We start from the raw sequence: 9,243 nt of genomic DNA on the forward strand, positions 1-9,243 counted from the left end.
CTCCATTGGTAACCCCTGCTCTAGTTGCACTACATTTTTGGGCAAGTAATGGTACTTTTACTAGAGTGTGATTTTTCAGTGCTCTTTCCAAGTAAAAAAAAAAAAAAGTTAAGAAAGTAAAAAAAAAAAAAAAGTTTAATTAAACTAAATTTGCAAGTCATTTCAACTTTGATCAATTAAACTGACATTAAACAACAACTTAAAATTTGCATGAAACAAAGTTGAAACCTGAATAAAACCTTACTAAAATAAGGTAAAATAACATTAAAAAACATTAGTTGTCAAGACTTTTTGATAATTTTTACAGTGTAATTATGCTCAAAAATATTTATGAAGAGGTAGCTCTTAGACATTCCCATGGCATTTTTATACACAGGTGTGAGTCCATGCTCTAAAACCTAATAGGTACTTTTGCGCTAAGTGATTGCCCTACCCCATGTCACTTACTTTGCACATAGCCAATGTCGTTGTGAGCATTTATACTACTGTGCTCTCTCTGTGTTGCTCTGCAATAACACTTCTAATATGCTATAGGTAAAGTTTGTTTTCCACTGTGTTGAGCTATTTTGCTGGTGTTTGTTTGAGATTACATCACAAATATGTGTGATGCTTCTATTCAAAATTAAAGTATCCATTTGGAGCGCAAGACTTTTTAAACACTCACGCCACTAGCCTCGCTCCCCTGCCTTGGCCCCACCCACACTCGTCACCACTACCAAACAGGCCAATCACAGAGCTTGTGCTTTGCATCATTGCAACATATAGTTGCATTTTTTGAGAGGTCTATAGCTGCGTCCGAAATCGCATACTTTCATACTATATAGTACGCTAAAAGTAGTATGCGAGCCGAGTTTTATGTCTGAATTCTTAGAATTCGAAAGTCAGTATGTAAGAAGTACCCAGATGACCTACTACTTCCGGCGAGATTCTGAATGCGTATTGTATTGATGCTATGCTATCCCATGATGCCACGCAAGAGAATTTATGAGTGGGAGTGAAGCGACGCAACTGATGCAGGTAGGTAGATGGTAGTACATGCGAGTTCCATTCATACTTCTCACATTCAAACTTTATAGAACGTACTTTTCTAACGATCGAGTAGTACATTTAAATTCAAATGCAGTACCTACTGAGTAGTAGGCAGTTTCGGACGCAGTCTGTGTCAATGTACAGCATAGGGTGTGTAACCTAGAGTAATGCATGGACTTAACATACAATTTTAAATTGGTCTTGCTTGATTCAAATCAAGAAGATCTAATATGGCTTAATTCAAGACAATTTAAAATATAGTGCTGCCAAGAGGATTAATTGTCTAAACCTTGGCAAATGACTATGAAATAAGCGTGATAATCAACAGCTTGCCATTGCTATTAAAGGATTTTATTACACAGTGGTCGGGAATACTTGATTCTAGTTGATCAGTCATGTCATTCCAAGGTATGTTATTCCAAAATAACAACTGCTGAAACTAATAACACAGACTCATCAGGGTACTCTGAATTATCTTGACCGTCAGTGAATACATTCACTTCCATATTATGCAACATAGGCTCATTCTGAATATGTAGCCCTATATACATCTCTGGAAATCACAAATTATGTAGCCATAAGTACTTCGTCTTTAAAACGAACGCTACGGGGCGGTATGACGCCGCTCCTAGCTGACCACTTACATCTATATGGACGACTTTCCAGTTGTTACCAGTTTGTCCGGGAGCTTTCTATAAACATCGGTGAACTTAAGACGCAGTTGGAATTGACCACGACAATGGGGTTTGAATCTGACGAAGAACTGTTTCTAGCAAGCAGGTAAGACAAAAACAGAAGTCAAAAAATAAAATAAACAAGCAAATAGCAGGGTGAGAATGCTGTAAAATCTGAAAACGTGGTAATAATCAGACGAGAGCTTTTCTTTTTCTGGATTTCTTTTTTAAAATTGTCGGTTGGTTTTAGGTAAGTGGGGTCGGGTCAATCGGTGCTTTTGAAAACACTATTGGTTGGGTTTAGGGAATGAGGAGAGTGTTTCAGTCGATTGCTCAGTCAATCAGTCGACAGCGGAATCTGGTGGATTTATGTGATAATGAAAAATTTGAGATCTCAAAAAGCATACAGTGGCCTCTGATGGGTTTGCGGTAACAAAAACTATACATTTTCAGAATGAGCCTGGGCTGACATGCTTTACTGTCTTCACCTGTTTTTTAATGTTTGATGCGACATTATGACTGAATAATATGTAAGTTCAATTTAGTTCAGTAATATGTAAGTATTCAATTCATCTTTATTTATATAGCACTTTTTTACAATGTATTTTAACAATGACAAAACAAGTTAGTGTATGCTCCATTCAGCAGGTTTCGTTTCTGTCAGCTTTGCCTTTTATTAAGTGAAGTTTTTAAACTAATTTCGAGAGGAACACGTGATATAATTGACTGCAGCTGGCCGCCTGTCTACACTCATATATAGCCAATCAGATCTATCCTAACTCACAATAAATAGCCTAGCTAGATATTTCTTCCCTTATCTTCGTTTTCCGAAGAAACCCCCCATCCACCCCCTTTCTCCTCCTTTCCTCCTTTAAAAAGGGGAGCTCTCGAGAACCACCTGATCTCGGACTCCCCTCACATGCTCTATGGACCTGGCGGGAGCCCTGGGCTCAACTATCTCCGAGCTCAGGGTTCTCTCCCGGGACAGCATGCCAAACCTGCTTAGAGTTGTCAAGCAATATCTAAGTGTGAACTCTTGAAACAATTATTAAACTATTACAGCTCAAAACAAAGGCTTTATAATGCAAAAGCAATGGCTTTATCCCACTTTTTACATGGCTAGGTGCCACAAAACCTAAAAATTAAACACAACATTGTTCTGCCAATAAGCCGATCTGGCTCTATTCTGCGAAAACAACCTTCTGGATGAGCTTTATCTTTCACTTAAATGCATTTCACAAAGGCATCCACCATCTGCTTTAAAACCTAGGCCATTACTTATCCCTTACTTAGTTTAACAAATTGATTTTAACTTGTATAACTCACAGCACCTAAAAAAATGTCATGATTAGCAAGTCATGACAACATAATGTTCATTTAACTTAAAAATTTTTGTTAAAACTTACTAACTATTGTAAGTCAGTTTAATGCAATGTATAAGTTAAAAGATGTTCAATTGATTTAATCATTTAAGACAACTGACGTATTTATTTTTACAGCGATGAAATCAACGGCCATGTCAGCTCACGCACGCTGTAAAAAATCTAGGTTTATACACTCAGTCTGTTGTTTTAAGTGTTTATAAATCATTATTAAAACCAGATAGGTTTGACTGAGATGGCCCTGTATGGAAAACGCACGCTTATTAATGTGCTTTTGCCTTTTCAGAAATGTTCTCTATTAGCGGCCGTATAAATTTGGTTTGAATTTTAACAAGGAAATGGAATGCACGGAGCCATCAAAAGAGGCGTACGTCTCCTCTGAGCTTCACTTCAATGCGCCGACAGCCAACCGTATTCGAGTCGAATCTGCTGTTGAAAACAATCAGCAATTAAACCGTGGCTTTGAAAGCAGATCACAGAGAGCCGCTATAAGAGATCTTCATTGTTAACACTAAGATTTTTTGTTTGTTTTTTCTCACTGGCTGATGGTGAAAGTGTCCCAAATGAGCATGCACGCCTCGTTACCCCAGACGGCCTTGTTTTGATGTGCCGGTTTTGTACAGAGGGGAATGTACATTTTGTCCTTACATTTGACCTTTGTGTTGCAATACAATGAGAAATGGCATTCACTAATGGAGGCAATGCACTAACTCATTATAATCATTCATGGGAATGTGCTTGTGGAGGTATGGTGGCCATAGGAATTGCATATTTCTCATGTGCATAAAAGAGAAGCGGGAAAAAATGCAATGCAAAAGTATTATTGCTATAGGGAGTAAATATTAAGGCGTAGTTACGTTAAACTTTTATGGCAGTTTTGGAATTCTTCGGTTTCATTGTGGCTGATTTTATTTGCAACATCATAAACGTTCTAAAGGATTTTTTTTTTTGTGATAAATTGTTTTTATTATTTCATTTTTTGTTGAATATAGAAAGAAGGGCTCAACAATAAGGACTGCACAATGGCCCAGGGTCAGCGTGTGAGATGCTCTAGAACAGGGGCGCTCAATCCTGTTCCTGGTGATCAACCTTCCTGCAAATTTCAGTTGCTACCCATATCAAACACACCTGAAGCAATTAATTAGGACCTGAACACCACTTGATAATTACAGGCAGGTGTGTTTGATATGGTTAGCAACTGAAATCTGCAGGAAGGTAGATCTCCAGGAACAGGATTGAGCACCCCTGCTCTAGACAGTAGACAGGATTGTTACTGGCCCGATCGGCAGTGGCGTAGCGGATGGGCCCGCAGGGCACGCACCGCGGGGGGGCCCCGCGTGATTTGGGGGCCCCGCGTCGTCGCGATTTTCAATAATTGAAAATCAACCGGCAACCGCAATAATCAAACTCTTGGGAACAACTGTGGTAGGAACCAAAGTTCACAGGTCTGTGTTCTCTGAACACCTCTCAAGCGGTGGACTACTTCATTCTGATTGCTTGCTGCCAATGTTGCCAACTTAGCGACTTTGTCACTAGATTTAGCGACTTTTCAGACCCCCCTAACGACAAATCTAGCGACTTTTTAGTGTGTTATTGGAGATTTTTTTAGACTGTCATTTGTCCATACTGTACCGTCCCTACTCTTCTCAACGAGCTGCGTGTGATGCCGCCGGCCCCTCCCCCGCCTCACAGCACTGACAGGCGGCCCAGTCAGTCCTCGTACAGCAGCCTCTCTCATCTGCAGCCCGAGAGCAGATCACCCCTCTGCGTACCGACGACAAATGATTTAGCACAGGCAGTGTGAAGGTATTTCCCTTGTACAGTCAAACCAATCTACTTCTACTTTATTTTAACAATTTAATTGGACCGTTTATTCTTTTCTTGTTCACAATCACAGATATTTTAGTGACAGTTTGTGAACTTGTCTGAGTTTATTACATATGAGAGAATACTGCACATTCACTACACATCTATAATGACATGCTGTATTTAAACAGCAATAAGTTTAGTTAAATAAACATGCTTATATAAAGTGTAGTGCAATTATAAATACCCCTTTATTAACCATAGGCTGTAAAACAAACAGAAACGGTAAAACGTGATGACGTCAGTGATATGCAAATTGGCATATGACGTATCTCCCCCCCCCCCCCCCCCCCCCCCCTTCATCAGGGGGCCCTGTCAGCGATCCCTGCAGGGGGGCCTCCGCATTTTGCGCTACGCCACTGCCGATCGGGCGACTGATGCTCTGTCACTAAAGTTTTATTTTCCAGTGACTATTTGACAATTGCGTGCAAATACAGTCACAATCGAGAAACAGTTTGTGTTTTAAAGCCTTCAAATGCTACCTTCTCGTTTCCTCTTATCTGACTGGATCTTGCATGTTATTTTTTTTTCGTAACAACCAGTACAGCGAAGAGACAACAACATGTCAAGTAATATATGTAAGAAATAGCTATTAACTTTTCTTTTTGGTAGGGCCAGTGAAAATATTGGCAGGGCTAGTAAAAATCTGAACCACTGGTCCGTTCGGGCTAGTAGAAAAAAATCCTTAGTGTTGAACCCTGGAAAGGATACAGCATATGACTATATTGTAAAACAACAGCGAATCCCCACACCCCAACACGATTTATTCTATAATAACAGAAGTTAAAACATTGCTGTGAAAAAAAAACAAGAATAATATTAAACTAAAAGATTAGAAGTTAAAAAAGTACAAATAAATAACTATTACTTTATACATAAAGTAAATATAAACAGAAAATCTGTACATTAGAATGTATAAACAAAAGATTTGACAGTACCATCCAGGACTTTTCCAGTTTTTGACTGAGCAGAATGTACAATTTTAGTCCTGTTGAAATTCTAAGGGGTTATCATTATTATAATTCACATAGTTTTATACAATATTTTATTCCTAAAATCATGTTGTTGTTTTTTTGAATGTTAAAAATATTTTTGAAAGCTTGTTTCTGAAACTGAAATAAAAAAATGATAGTTTAAATGTTGTTTTTCTCCCTTAAACAGTAAGAAAGAAGTCAGAATTGTGAGATTTCAACTCAAAACTCTATATATGCACAGCTAATGTTTTTCAGTCAACGATAAACTTCCGGTGAAAGCTTAATGTGACTATTTTCAATTTCATAAGGTTTTTTTTATAGCATGGATGTTGTAATGTAATTACAATACATTCAGTTAAATAGACTTAAGCATTCATTTAGCTGTTCAAGCATAAAATGAGATGAAAGACAACGTAAACTCTAGCGCTATCATCAGCAGGCGAGCACTGAAACTATTGAAAATACCAAGGTAAAATAAACTGTCATATTTTAAAAACATGGCAGGGGGAAATTAATTTAATGCAGTGCTTCTTCTCCCGTCTGACACCCACTTTATATTGTATATCTATCAGGAAGTGGAGATCCCTGACTTTTAAAGAAATCAATGGCAAGTTTATAATGGGAATTTCATAATCGGAAGACTGCAAATGCTGAGGCCGGCTGGCTGAAATGAAAAGCCTGTGTGCATATACCCAATTTTCTGAAAAAGCCAATAAAATGTGAAAATAAAAACATCTGGATTTTAAGAAATAAAAGTCGGAATTGTGAGATTAAACTCAGAATTAGTACTTTTTTTTTTTTACAAGTTTGAATTTACAGAAATTCTGACTTTTTTCCTTCCAAATCATGAGAACTAAATTCAAATTGCAAATTAAAAAACAACAAAAATGTACAGTTTTGAGGTAAAATCTGAAATGTGTTATATAAACATATAATTTTAACAATTTTACATTGAGTTATCATTATACCTGGTAAATCTACGTTGTTTATTTCACAATTCTGTCTTTCCCCTCTAAAATTGTAAGAAAAACAATGTCAGAGAAATAAAAGGCTAACAAAAAATTTCTAACAAGCAACATTTGACAACAAATACTCTTAATTAATCTATTTAATATATTAATAATAACCAATCTAATAATTAAACAAATAACTATTGCATAAAATGTATGACATATAGCTATGATTTCTAGACATACTGTATATAAACTCAAAACTCAACAAACAAACAAACAAACACACAAAAAAACCTTAAAGGGCACCTATGATGAAAAACATATTTTGGGAGCTGTTGGACAGAGTTGTGTGCAGGTATAGTGTGTCCACATTATAGGTATAGTGGCATAGTGTGGTGATACATAGACAATAAGTCTCTTTTTTTCCTTGATGTGCTTTTTCTCCACCCACCAAATTGATTGACAGCTGCGTATTAACATGTCTCCGTAGTAACTTGCATAATCATATCCACAAGACAGGACGTGCGCAAAGCAACTGGGATTAACAGATCTGTTCAGCTCGCTGTGATCAATAACCATCCTCAAATGTGATGAAGAGTGAGTTTTACAAGTTTAAAACGTTTTTAAAACAGTGCATGTTTGTAATGAATTACAGCTATTTTTACCGGTTTATTTGTACATTAACATAACGGCTGTCCATACTGTAGTCGATTTTAACATGTTTCCTGTAACATTTGCCGTGCAAAAACTCTGTGAGTATGTCTTTCTCTCTCTGTGTGTGTGTGTTTGTGTGTGTGTGTGTGCATGTGTGCGTGTGTGTGTGTGTGTGTGTGTGTGTGTGTGTGTGTGTGTGTGTGTGTGTGTGTGAACTTTATAACATTGTATGTGACTCATCGTTGCAACTCCACAACACATACATCAAATAATCATTAGTAAAGTTCTTACTGTAGTATTTCTCACAAATGTTATGCGAGATCTGCTTCCTTCATGTCTGTCACTGTGCTGTTTATCTAACACAGACAATTCCAATAAAATAAATAAAGTTTAATAAATAATCTGATGGGTGTTTTGAGCTGAAACTTTACAGACACATTCTGGAGACACAAAAGATTCATCCTAAATCTTGTAAAGGTGGTAAAATAGTCTTTAAAACCTTTTTTTTAATTTTGTGGTGGAAATTGTTACGTGCTTGTGTTGTTTGTGTTTTCTCTCTCTCTGGTCATTAGTCAATCCATTCGTCAATCATTTTCTACCAGCTGATGTCACTCTAACGTAATATCCAATAGGCCAAGACCCCCCGGCATAAAAGCGTGCTCCAGACCACCCACCAGCTCTTTCCCTTTTTCCCTCTTGTTTTGCCAGTTTAGTGGCTAATTCGTACGAATTCGTACGAATTCAGTCGTACGAAATGGTACGATTTTTAAAAAGTAGGCATGGCACCTAACCCCACCCCTAACCCCAACCGTCATTGGGGGATGAGCAAATCGTACTAAATTTAACGAATTACATCGTACGAATTCATACGCATTAGCCACTAAATGAAAAAGTTACGAATTGCCATGAGATTGTGTTGTACTTTTTGGATAAAGTAGGATAGTTAGGACTCAGAAAATTCTTCATGTGTTGATTTATTTTGTTTTCACTTATTTATTCTTTGGGTTGTGTTCTTTTCTTTAAAAAATCCAAAATTGTATAGATTGTAAATAGTATATTTTTCCTTAGCCTCTTTATTTTTGATCAATTTATTGGTCTGTTCACCTTTTTATATTTGTAAAAAAATGCTTTCATAATGTTTTTATTTATAGACCAAAAATTGACTATCAACAAGATTTGTTTTATTATTCTGTTTTTTTATTTTAATGTGTGCTTAACTAATTAGATAAGGTCTTATTTGAATATTGAAAGTGACCGTTTGAAATGAAATGTCTGTCACCATTTTTCTCAAGTTATTGACTTTCAATTTATGAACAAACTTTTATCAGAACACAAGCTTTGGTGCAATGTAAAAAATTCTGCAAAATTGTTGCAAACTATTTATAAGGGCTTAATTTAAACAAATAAAGTAAATATAGTATTGGTCATTTATTGTAGTATTTAATTTGTTTAAATTGTCCAAATAAATAATTAAGTCCAAAAAAAAAAAAAGAGTAATTACAAGGAATCATCTTTGAATCATTTTTTCAGAGTGTTCTGCAGTCGAAAGTTTGTCAGGCCTGAAACAACATTTGTGGATGAAGCCATCCTTTCAAGAGCTCCAAAAAAAAAACTCCTAATACCTTCATTTAAGAAACTTTCTGAATCTCTGCTATTGCACAGGTGTGATAGAGAGCAGAGACGCTTTAAGAAGATTAACGTAAGGCTGTCA

Source organism: Danio rerio, chromosome 10, assembly GCF_049306965.1.
Source record: "Danio rerio strain Tuebingen ecotype United States chromosome 10, GRCz12tu, whole genome shotgun sequence".
Classification (NCBI taxonomy): Eukaryota; Metazoa; Chordata; class Actinopteri; order Cypriniformes; family Danionidae; genus Danio; species Danio rerio.